General features: G+C 38.0%; 1 protein-coding gene across 1 annotated transcript in view; it reads left to right on the forward strand.

The window, feature by feature from the left end:
- Nucleotides 1–13,448, forward strand: part of LOC135939636 (uncharacterized) — a 99,239-nt gene that overhangs the window by 52,485 nt on the left and 33,306 nt on the right. The window lies entirely within an intron of this gene.

The raw sequence follows: 13,448 nt of genomic DNA on the forward strand, positions 1-13,448 counted from the left end.
TTTTCTCCATAATTTACAGCGCTTTCGGATTGTGGAAATTCTTCGCTTTGAAAAAAATCAGATTTTAAGTAAGGAGTCAAGTCCTCATCATTTTTGAAAAGCATGCAAACTTTGCAGCCACTTTACTTGAAGATTTACGTTGCTTTTTAGTTCAATTTTGGTTTCAACTGAATCTTAAGAGTTGATGCATTGGCAACAAGGATTTTCCAGGCTTTTGTAGTATCAATCCTCTAAAATTGAAGATAGAATCGCTGATTTTTTCTTGACTAGAGTTCTAAACTTCAAACCTGATCACCATCAGATTTAAATTAGGAGATGCGATTCACATATCTGTCCTCTAGAGAATTCAGATGAAACGACCACTCTCTCGCGATTAAAATTCTCAAGCCCTTGTGTCAGTGACGAGAACGTTCAGATAGAATCGAAACAAAGAGCTCCGTTTGTTTGTCACTTTGCATTTCATTATACATAGCTACACACTTGGCTCCGATGGAAATTCGTGCAGAGCCGCGCAGCTGTCATCACTCACGTGCCGTGCACGAACTGTCAAGACAAGTGTATCGCAAATAAGAGCCTCTCTTCTCGCGATTGCGTGCGGTCTCTGGTCTCTGGTCTCTGGCCGCGCTCATGGGTCAGCGAGCGAGAGCGAGAGTCGGGCTGCCAACTGCCGCTGTACCAAACCCGCCGTGTGTCTAGGTTGGCCTTTACGGCTCGTTACGCGGGCCAAACGAGCTACGCCGCCTCAAGTGCACTTCTTCCCTTCTGTCCACCGCACTGATTCCCATCTCAACAGTGGGTCTGATTATTTTACCTGCAAATAGGGTTGAGAGCTGCAATTGTTAGTTAAGCAGAAGCGCAGGCCTCGGTCAAGGGTGCAATTTGATGGTTGAGTCGTGTTTTGAGGAGATTTGGAAGGACCGTGGTTAGTTTTGGTAAACTGGTCGATTTTTTAGGGTCGATCTTGATATGAAAACAAAACATATTGGCTTTTTAAATCAAATTTCTCATGTTTTTGCTTTCTCATTGTAAGACTTGTCAGGGAGAAACGCGATTTTTAGAATAGGGAAAAATATCTCGGTTCCTAATATTCGTAGAACGCTGAACAAAAGTTAGATATGATCATCCTTTTTCTGTCAATCGAAAATCATTCCACCCCTTTTCTACCCCTGCCGATACCCCCCATTTTTTATTGGTATATATCTGCGTTGAAATCGACTCTAGCCGGTTGGGACTCTGGAATCGTCCTGATGCTCCAATTTCCCAAAAAATAAAAAAAACGCAATTTATTTTACATTGACGAATAACAATAAGCTTTTCTATAGTAGCAATTTGTTCATATTTTTAGCTTTAAGTATAGAACTGAAATTTCATTTTTGACATTGCCAACCAATTCCTGAGGGTTGAGTTTTAGGTTTGATTGCCGGTTAAATTAGTCGACGATTTGATATGAAGTGCCAAAAAATCACTAGTTTTGCGGATTTTGCTATAAACCTCGCGAAAGGTGCCAAAAAAGAACGCCGGCAACCAGAGAAGGGAAACAACTGATGTAGTGCTGGCTGCATAAAGATCAACATCACTGAACCACAGCAATGGCCAGCGAAGGTTAGTCAGCAGCCAGCCTTTTGTCGCTTAATTGTTTTGGCTCTTGCTATGGCACCACCGTCTCGATCTTCAGCCAGTACTTCGTCAAAAGAGCCAGTCAGCCCTTCTCTGATTGTCGCTGGCGTCATTATTTGTTAAATTCAGACCGAAAATCGCCAAATTAAAAAAGATTGGTTTAGTCAGCGGGGGCCAGATTCGTATGACGCGCAGATAATATGGCGTCCGGTGGAGCATGGCGCGAAAAAACGGCAACGTGAAAATGCGCGAAAAGAACCACGTTTTCGTCAATATCGTGACATAATTTTCGCATTATTTGTACTATTTATGTCTTTTGGATCGTAAAAACAAACTCATGACATTCGTACGGGAATCCAAAGAGAGCTTTTTGTTTCTCACATTCAGACGCCATCTTGGATCTGCGCAGTGGGAACCAATTTTATCGCGCATCTGGCTCCCGCTGACTATAGTCTTAATTAAGTAACCTATAATTAATTCATAGCCATATTTTTGTTAAAAAAAAAAACTATCTAAATCATATGTAAAATCAGTTAGAATGTATTTTCACTGCGTTATCCCAGAAGGAAGTTAGTTTAGGCCTCTAATTATTGCAGCCCCGGCAGTTTTAGCCATTTCTCCCGAGCACAAATTACGGGTCGGCGTGGAGCCGAGCTGAATACCCAACTGGGCGCTGAGTGTGTGCGCAAAAACTTATCAATTAGCGTTTGCAATGCCTGCGCAGAGCTAATTAGCAAATTAATCACGTACGGCAGCGCGGTGCACGGAAAGAATAAAAGCGGCGCCCTCGCGCTTCTTTCAAAGACACGACGGGGAAAGAAAGAGCAGAAGAAGAGGATTGACAAGTGCATCTGCATGCAACCTGCTTTAACGAGATCTCTCTCGTTAATTACAGCCTTTTGAAGATGCGCCCGCAGACCGCTTAAGCCGGCGTGTGTTTGTGTTTGTTGTGCACAAAAAGAGCCGTGTAATTATCAGCTCGGCCCGGGCTTGATTAAATTTCACGCTCAGTAAGCCGGAGATCAGTCACATGCAGCAGCAGGAGCGCGGCGCAACTTTCTTTGCTCTGGCTAAAGCATTTCCGTGCACTGCACCCAGCAGAGTTTGCTTTTTCTCCGCTCTTTGTCCCTCACGTAGCACTCGCCTCATTATTCCAGCTGCATTCGCAGCAAAAGGAAAATTTATTTTATAGTTTCCTCTAATGATCTCAAATCTTTAATAAGGAAAATAAAATTTTAAGGATTGAAGACAATCTAGAAGGTACAAATATTAATTTTACAAATAAGATAGAATAAATTTTACTCTTCCAAAGCATTTATTTAAATGCATTGAAAGGTTTGCAACTTTATCTGTTTGTGTAATTGACTAATTAAATTTCGAGACATCAATTAAATACATTAGAAATTAAATATAATAAAATAATCGGTAAATTTTCAATGTATTAATATTTTCTTCTAGGAGTTTTTGCCACTAAAATGCGAGTCTATTTTTTGTGCTTGGAGTTCAATTTAAACTTGCACACTAATTGTTCCACTAAAATTAATGGAAGTAAAGCTTAAAGAAAATGTGGAATTCAAACAATCCTTTAATATAAGAAGTGTCCGATAATACGTTTTCAGTTTGGCAATCTAAATATTTTTCCACAAAGATCCATCCAATCTCTAACATTCTTCTATCCGCACAGTTCGGTTTGCATCACCACCACTTCTGGCCATATTCGGCTCGTTCATAGTGACAAATATCATCTTTCTCCGCGTGCAATCTGTCAGCGGGCAGGAGGAAACCGAGACGCGCGCCTGGATAAAAGGGTATACATATACATATTTATGCATGTAGGCGTGAAAGCCACGTGGCCCATTGTTCTCGGGCTTTGGCTTTCGCCGCCTCCATGCTGTCATAAATAAATCCACGGGCTCCAGCTCGTCTCTCCCTCTCCTAGCGCATTATTATTATCTAGTTTTGTAACAAACTTTTTCACCGGGATATCTGCACTGCGGGGCCAAGATCAATCAATTAGGCAGCTTTCCAACGTTTAAAGTGTCCGAAATGAAGAGGAAATTACTATAATTATATTCACATTGACGGAGGGAAACTAAAGAATTGTATTTTTTTCTGTAAATGCATGACATTTTGATGTTTACTTTGACACTGCTATGGAAATTTTCTTACAATTTGCTTAACATTTATGTGAACGTCAAAAACATTTAAACACAATTTTATCAGGTTATAAAAATATATAAAATTCAGAAAGTATCATTCACAATCAGACAATTACACAAATTTAATTTTATATTTATATATTATATTGATTTAAACATATCCATTTTTTGTTGAATATAATTAAAACTAGGCTTCATTCTCGTTGTCAAAAAAGAAATTCGTCGTTTTTATTCCTCGGCCAGTTTCGACGTCATCACATACGTCCTAATCCTTAAATTTTACATGAAAACTACCTTAAGTAGTTACATTTTTCAAATATTTACATTTTTATCAAAATTTATTATTGATGTACTGTTTTATATTAAAAATATTAATGTCTATTAAAGAGCATGTTAAAATGTTTTTTTAAATTTAATTTAAATTTATTTTATAATCAAATAAATTTAATTTTTTTATAAAATTATCAGATTGAAAGACGAACTTTAGTAATTAAAAATGATATTTATTTTATGAATATATTTCTGCGCCATCAACTATTTATAACTATTGGGTAACTACTGGATCAGAAAAGCCATGGGTCCTTTATCATAAATTATTTATTTAAATTTATGAAAATCTCAACATACAAAGACAAACTTTTACAATTAGAATGCAAAGTATGTTTAGAATTAATTAAATGCTGTACAGCCTATTTCCCTATGGAAATTCTAAATTACTTATTTAATATCAAGATACGTCGGCCGACAATTAATTTTGATTTAAATATCTCCTACAATCATTTCATGGTCCGCTTGTTATTTCTGTTAAGGTGACTAATCTATCTTTTGTATAGAGGAAGGAATTTAATCTTTTTATTTTTATTGTTACAAAATTAAATGTTTCAGCCAAATTCTTCGCCTTGCTCTCGGCCAAAATTGACGTACGACGGCAGATTTGCGAATAGCTATTTTTTGTTCTCTCGTCCACGCGTAATTAATTTTGCGAGCACCTTGAGGTCGGCAAAAAGAGCTTGCAAGTCACGATTTGGCGCCTAGACTCGAAGCCTGCTTTGCACATTAGCTCATTAGTGCGCGCGGGGCAAGACAAATGCACCGAGCAACTAGCGAATGTTATAAAGCCACAGATTATGAATCTACATTCAGAGGAACACGTGTAAGGCCCAAGGCCGTCCTCGTCATACCTATTTACAAATCACTCTTTGGAATTTGGGGCTCTACAAAAGCAATGAATGACCATAGTGTTTAGAAAATATTATTGCTGTAGAATGAGAAAATACTACGCGTAAAAATTAAAAAAAAAAAATAATTCATGAGCAATTGAAACAAAATATGTGAATTTATATTTAAAAAACATTTATTTAATTTTTTACTTTCTTATTTTTAAATTAATATAGTAATTAAATTAATAGTTTTTGATAAGAGTTGAAAAGTTATCAAACTAATAATCACAACACGGTGTTTTTAATTTCTTCCGCTATAAATTTGTTTGGTAGGCTAAAAATTTAATATTTAATGTTTTTTTAAAATACTTTAGTTTTGGTTTATGATTTTTTATAAAACATTTAATACAATTAAGGCCAAGGTAATCTTCAAGCACTAAATGATACACCTAAAATATTTATACATGTTTTAATCCGATTATTGAGTTTGTAAAACCGTGATAAGTGAAAATTTTCCAAACCGAAATAAGAGACGGTTGAGGTGCGTTTATCGTGCGAAAACAATCTATTCGCTGCGTCGCTCTGCTCACGCTGTTCGTCTGAGTGCGAACGCTCGGCTTTCTTGGCGCCGTGGCCAAAACAAACGTCGTAAATTTCACGCCCAATCAAAATCTTTAATCGAGAAATTTATTGCGATCATCGCGCTGCTTTCGTTTTCTTCTTTTGCGAGCGTGCGCGGCGCTAGAGTGATTTATTGCGGCCGAGATCTGCCTCCTCTCTTCCTTGGATCGCTTCAATTATCTCGGGCAAAGTGTGTTGAAACAAATTTTACAACTCGTTTTTCTTGTCTGCTAACGTTCTGCTGCCACCATGAAATCACGAACGTTGTTGGTCTTTTCTCTGCTTTGCTGGACGAAAGAATTTTTGTGTCTTCTCTATAACGTTGAAACATTTAAAATTATTATATAATTTTAATAAAGAGTATGATTAATTTTCGAGAGTGCAGGATTAATATTAAATTTTTCTTGGTTTTTTGTTAAAAGTTATTGAATATTTACAGGAGTTACTTTTCGCACAAATGTATTTTTCAGAAGAATTTAATGCATTTTCTTCTGTGCGAAGTGAGCTGTTTATTTTTCCATTTATATATATTAAATTCTTCTGACAATCATGACTACCTCGCGCCTCGCGTGACTCCGCCTTTATGGTCATTTTTGCAAAAAAAATGGAATAAACAAGTCTTTAAATTATACATATCACTCCACTGAAAAAACTCATTTGTAGCTTTTATAATCGTGCAGGTTCAAAATATTTCACCATCTTCTGCTTAATTAAACTCAAAGCGTTTGTAAATTTATTTTGTGCTCCATTAAATTACCCAAAAAAATAAAAGATTTTAAATTCTGTACAAAAGTTTTTGAACCAGAAAATAACTCGTTCTCTCTCATCCAAGTTGTTATTGAAGCTCTGTTTATTTTCCATTGCACCATGCAGCGAGAAGAAAAGCTTTCGGCCGTGACCTGTGGCAGCGAGCGACAAGAAAAAGATCGTTTATCTCCTTTTCCAATGAGCCCAGCATCTGTCAGCCCATTGACACGCGCGCCTATTCTCATTAACACTAGCCGGCAGGTTGGAAATTAGTAATCAAAATGTAGATTTTCCCGGGCACCGAGCGGCGCGCCGGACGGCTAGAGAGTGACTAATGCTTTTCTCTCTTCCAACTCCGTCTCCCATTCAGAGAAACAAAGAGAGCTGCAGCCGCACGAATTCCACGGGGGGCGGGGCACTTCCTCCTTTCTCAGAGACAAAGGGTCAGCCATCAGACACAGCAGCGCAACAACCCTGGCGTGAACTGCAAGGTTGCATAATTGACGCCTTAATTACATACCCCGCGCGACGGGCTCTCTCTCTCTCTCTCTCTCTCGCTCTCTCTCTCTTGCGTCGTTCTCGGGACGCACTTTGATCCTTGCCTTCGAACTGCTGCTAAAAGCATATTACTCCGTCGCTCTCTCGTAGCTTTTAATGGAAAGTGGCGGCTTTCGGCTGCAGGGAAGGCGTTGCTGCTGTGCGGTTGTTTAATTTGCGTCACTTGCTTGCGCCAGCGACGCAAATTGATTCGAACGAACGCGAAAAGACGAGCTTGCGTGTGCGGTGGGTATGCAGCACGCCGTGCGAATTATGAGACAACGCTGGCGTCGTTGCGGCGGAACCACCGCCTCTCTGGATGTGACGCGTTCGTTACTGACGAAAAGTGAAGACGAAAACCATTGGCGGGGTGGTTCCTTTTGTCATAAGCAGAGAGCGAGCGAGTTAATCTTGAAAGGCGAGGGAGAGATTTCAATTTTGCAATTAACAGAGACAACAACGCTGATTTTCGAGAGAAAGGGTTCGTGTGGAATTTTAAGCAGCTGAATAATTTGGGGAATGTTGGAGGTCTAAAGGTTTTACCAACCATTTTAATCAATTTTTCAATGTAAGGTCCTCAAAATAATTTAAAACTAATATTTAATTTTGACAAACAAGGTATATTTTTGGATCTTTTTAATGTTTTGTTCACTCCATAAAAATAATGTGATGTTAAAATCTTTATATGATATCCTTAAAATATTCGTAATAAAGTTAAGATTTTAAAAGAGGATAATAACATTTTTGGCCAATGACTAAAAACTGACCCTTTTCTTGATAAAAAAACCTGTCTATTCTATAGAATAAACATGATTTCACCCAAAAACTCATCAATTCTGGTTCGATCACGGATTTTTTGTATCCTTTATTGTCAGTGTTTTAAGTCGCCAACAGATAGCGCCACCGTATACTTTAGTAATAAATTTAATTTTAAGGCAATTCCGCAGTGATTTCCGACCCAATCCTTCTACTGTGCATTCTTCACTTAATTTATTTTCTTTTGACGTGCTGATAACCAAAATCAGTCCAGTCATTCGCCGTAGAAACGTAGGAAAAGATTTTCTATTTCAAAATTAGTTTGTACGATTCTGCGGCGATTGGCTTAACCGATTTTGGTTTTTAACACGTCAAAAGAAAGCATATTACGTGAAGAATGTGCAGTGGCAGGATTTAGTCAGAAATCGCAGTGGAATTGCCTTAAAATTAAATTTATTACGAAAGTATACGGTGGCGCCATCTGTTGGCGGCTTCAAACACCAAGGTGGTTTATTTAGACAAATACATATTTACGTTTTTTTTAAATGATAATAGCCGGTTCCAACAATGTTAGATGATTTAAAATTGCGTGATTCGTGCTCAATTGTTCGTTTCGCAATGACTGGAAAAAACATAAATCGTTGAATCGCACAACCCTAGCCACATATCTGACAAAATTCCAAATTTAACCAAAATATATACTCTTCTATTTAGAGGCAAAGGTAGACCAAATAAATTAATATCAATACGAGAGAGGGATTATCTTTTCAATAATATTTTTAACCAAACCAGAATTTATATGTGCGTTGATATGTATAAACACCGCAAGTTGCGTTTCTTTTTCATCGATAACTCACCACTGCGGACAGTCTGCTTTTTCAAAAGAGATTCACATGATCCATTAATGGGCCAAAGACTAATCCGCTCTTTCATAAAAGCAGCGGCACTCTCGGCCGCGCGTTTTCCGCTTCATTGAGCGCCGAACTCGTTTTGAACAAGTCTGATTAACAATTTCGCTCAGGTGCTCGCGGGTGTTACACGTGCAGTGCGATTATCGAAAGGAGCAGAGCGGCTCTCATCGCATGTTGTCACTCACGAGTCGGCCAGGCGACGCGCAAGTTGGGCTTAATTGCCCCACGAGCGAACCCGGCCGCCAAGCCGGGAGATTGGAGCAGACGCGTTATCTGGCTTGGCCGATGCCACCGCTGGGTGGTCCAGAGTGCATATTACGCGCGCAAAGTGCCGCCGCCGCTTTTAATGAGAGTTAATGTGACACGCGCGCGCTGTCCCACCAGCGTGTCTGCGAGAGCCGGCCGCGGGCCCAGATTTCCCCCATGACTCTGGAGCATTATTTCGGTGCCGCCGCCGCCGCCGGCATTTGCATATTTCATCGGAACGGCCCATTTGCGCCACTGCGACCCCCTTTGCGTTTCGGTGCTGTGCCCCCTCTGCTGTTGCCGCTGGAATTCGCAGCCGCAATAATTGGAACTGCGCAGCCCGAATTATTCAAATTTGGACTCGAGCTAATGCGCCCGCAGGTGCCTTCCCGTATGGAAAAACTGATGACTTCAAACCCTTGACGAAACCATGTCTGCGGTAAATTCCACTCCAAGCTGTGGTAGCTGGAATATCAGTTTTTTTATTAGATATTTGTTTTAATGGTTGCGTTTATTTTGGAAAAGGAAAATATTTAAAATGAAACAGTCGTTTTTTGTACAATTGCTCTGGCTGCGCGTTGCATTTTATCTTTTAAACAAAATTTTGGTAATACAATTGAGAAATAATAGTCGTTAAATTGGTGCACAAATCATGGAGTTTCAAACAATTTAAGTCTAAAAAAAGTAAAATTAACGAGTACGTCCTTCTTTACCGGAATAGTCTCATTATTTGGTCAGATTTTAGTCATGGAGCTGTCTCTGAAATCGTCCTTCTAAAAACTTTATCATGGAGCATTTAATGAAACAATATTTATTCATATTTTAGACCAATCTAGTTAAAAACTAATATTTTTTATATCTGGAAATAAAGAAATTGGTCTAAAAATAGGAATTAATTATTATTTTCCTAAACTTTTCAAGTTACGTGGAGTAATAGTCTGATATTAAATCAACTACAAACCTATAGAAACCATACAATTTTGAAAAAATTCAATCGTTTAACTGTTCTGCTGAGCTATCCTAAACTAAACGCAAAAAAAATAAACTAGAAAAAGCCCAGTTAAATTTTAAATAGAATGGTATATTAAGTAAAAAAGTTATAATTAAAAACAAACAGCAACACAAAATTTTAATCAAAAATGAAACTGACATATAACTTCATGGTTAACATACAATTTTAAATGCGGAGCCCTCAAAAATAACAAAACGTGTTTGATTTTCATAGTCAAGAGTGCAACGATATGCAACCCGCACTGAAAGACAGTTCACCGGCACAGTTTCCCTCCCTCCGCTAGGCGTATGTGATAGCTTTCAACGTGTAATATTCTCGAATTTTTCTTCTTTTCAGGGTCTTAGTCGGCATGTTTAGCAAAAGTTTCACCTTTTCTCACTTGCTTCAAAATGTTTTTTTTACTGCGATGCACGACAAATTTCAAAGAAAAAAAATCTATAATTATAGGGCCTTTTTATTTATTTTTTTTAACCTTTACCGAATGTTTTAGAGAATATATGTCATATAATAAAATCACGCTCTCTGTTAAAAAAATGGAAATAGATCACAAACCAGCAGCAATAAATCATTATTTTTTTCAACGTCTTGATTTGAACCAGTAGTCTACAAAAGGTATCCGTCCAGAAAGATTGAAACATTGTAACATTCTAACGAAGCAAAAAATTTAAATTGTATATAGTTCTCACGAATGAGCTTTCCCATATATATGAATTTGCTCTCACTTTCTCACGGGTCAAACCGAAAAAAATATATTCAAACGCTATTGTGAATACATTGTTACAACATTTGAACAAAAGAATATAACTTTTTGTCCTAAGCAGATCTGTCTCGCTGTGTACGGTACAAGACATTGACAAATTCCACTTTATTGTCTCGTTTCTAGTTACAAACTTGTCCAATTAAAATGCAGAAGACTTTGCACTTGCCGGGCTTTGCGCACGGAAACAATAAGCTGCATTAATCTGGAAAGAGAGAAAAGTTGGTTCGGTGCGCTGAGTATTTTGCGGGACGAGAAAGAGAGAAAGAGAGAGAGAGAGAGAGAGAGAGAGAGAGGCCCAACAAAGCAGGCTAATTTGCAGCCTCCGTGGCGACCGTGTGCGAGCGAGTCTCGGCGGGCGGAAAAGGAGCGCGCGCGAGTATACACGGCTTTAGATCGGTTTCTGGGCACTTTCTGCCCAACTTGTTTTATGCTCGGCTGAAGTTTGAAAGAAAGTTTTCCGCTGCTGCGCCGAATGGCCTCGCATAAAATAACTCCCGAGCGACTTGCGCCGAGCGTTAATTTTTCTCGCGCAAAATGAAGAGGCTGTAAGGTGAGGCCGAGGGAAGGAAAATTTAATATGAACACACACACACATATATTTCAGCAGCGTGCCCGCCGCACTGCTCTCTGCATAACAATTGGCATGTGTCTAGCGAAAATCCACTCACGTCGACGCCAACAATAAAATAATAATTTGCCAACTCGCTGATTACCGAGAATAACGATTCCTTTCTTCTTTTTCTCCTCTTGGCTCTGCTTTTGCCCTGTCGGGGCCTCCTTGAAAGCGGGCTTTGTTAAAAAATGTTTGATTTTAATTTAGGTTAAAAATTAAAATCAGTTTTTATGTAGCTAAATCAAGGATGGCTTGTGCTTGGAACCACTTTCCCTGTTATAGATAAGTTGTTTTAACAAATGTTAAACGTTTTAACGTTCTTTTACTTACAAGATTTAAAAATGCTAGTTAATGTAAAAATATTTTTAAAGTATTTATGCAAGTTGTACGTTTTGTTATTATTTTTCAAATTTTTTGTATATAATTGATACTATGTATTTTACATTGCATTAAATTTTGTATATAGTTAGAACAAAAAACCAATATGTGTTTAAAAATTGAAATTTACTACTGGCTGCAGCTACTTACATTAAAATATAGGAAATTAATTCTTTTAGGTGCAGAGTTTGTTCTATCTTTAATTATGAATTAATTATTAAAATCTTTGATGATCTGTGAATCTCAAACATAGTTAAATTATTTTCAATCTGGCTGTACTTATTAAAAATATCGATTATTTGATTTTTTTTTTAATTAAAATCCTTATTTCTCTTTAATGTTAGTTGGCTCTGGTATTTTTTGCTTCTTTAATGATGCATTGCAGGTCGTAAAGAAAATATTTTCCTTGTCTTTTTCTTGTCAGAATGTGCCTGGAGTAAAAGAGGGAGGAGCGCTGCAAACGATCTGAGAATTACAATCGAGATGAGAAGAGAGGCGGAACAATGATGGATTTTATTTATTCCACATCTCTCTTCGCCGTTTCTCATCAACAATTTCGATTGCCTTTGCGTGCGGGGGAGTTGTGTGCTGTTATCGTTGGCAGAAGCATCAGTAGCTCGTCATTTGAGACATCAAAAGGAATAAATTATTATTGAAGAGAAAACAAACAATTTATCTCGGCGAAGATCGATTTCTCGGAATGCCAATAATGATTTTGTCTCCGTGGTCAAAGTTGATTTTTATGGAAATGAAATGTAATAATTTAATATGCGAGTGGCGAAACACGAAAGCTCGATCAAAAAGGCAACATTCCAGGGGAAAAGTGCGCTTTGGCAAAACATCTTAAATCACGGGAGGCAAACGATCGAAAGCTTTTAGGGCAAAAGCGCGGCCGATCATTTCTCCGCGTGTCGTGGCCCACGCGAAACAAGTTTTTTCATCTGTGCAAACGCGCCGCGCGGTCACCAGATGCTATGCGACCCGCGAATTATATTATTTCCATTTGGGAGACTGGTCTCCGGTTTCATTGCTCAATTTGGCGAATGTATATACGCAGGCATTTTTCACTCGGACGCCAGCAGCTGCCTCAGATTTTCGCTCATAATTCATGCGCTCTGCACCCCGTTTCAAATATACACATGTCCCTGTGCCTAATCCTCGTGTAGCAAAGTGGCATACAATATTACAAAGAGTTTCTTCATATTTCATTCGAATAAAATAAGCCAATTAATAAGTTCTAGGTATTTCGGGTATTTCCAAGAATAAAATACCTTGCCATGTGCTAAATGAGCCAGAGGCCAAAGACTCTTAAGTTATTTGAATCTGATAATCAAATGAAATAAGAATAACTTCCCTGATACATTCATTTTAATTCTGTTACACAAAAATATTGAATGCCTTTCACAGTATTTTTTTTAATCAGTTCAGTTTGTCATCAACCAAACGATAAATAACTGTAAATATTTCAGCGTCCGTAATGAAAAACCTTGAAGAAAAGTCTCTTGAAAGAAAAATACCTTTGAAAATTCATTTCAGGTCAAACATTAATTGAGCCAGTGAATTAATTTTATTGTTTTTCGCCCGGTTGCTTCAGTTAATTACTCTGCAATAATTAATTACTTTTTAACTATTGTTTTGAACAGAAAATTTACCTAATTTTCACCGTGATATTTTATTTACAGCAGCGGGGTCCAGATGTGCGATAAAATTGGTTCCCACTGCACAGGTCCAAGATGGCGTCTGAATTTGGGAAACAAAAAGCTCCATTTTTAGTCCCGTACGAGTGTCAGGACTTTGTTTTTACGATCCAAAAGACACAATTAGTACAAGTAATGCAAATTATGTCACAATATTGATGAAAACTTGGTTCTTTTCGCGCATTTTCAATTGACCGTTTTTTCGCGCCATATTCCACCAGCCGTCATGTCTGC

Source organism: Cloeon dipterum, chromosome 3 (assembly GCF_949628265.1).
Source record: "Cloeon dipterum chromosome 3, ieCloDipt1.1, whole genome shotgun sequence".
Lineage (NCBI taxonomy): Eukaryota > Metazoa > Arthropoda > Insecta > Ephemeroptera > Baetidae > Cloeon > Cloeon dipterum.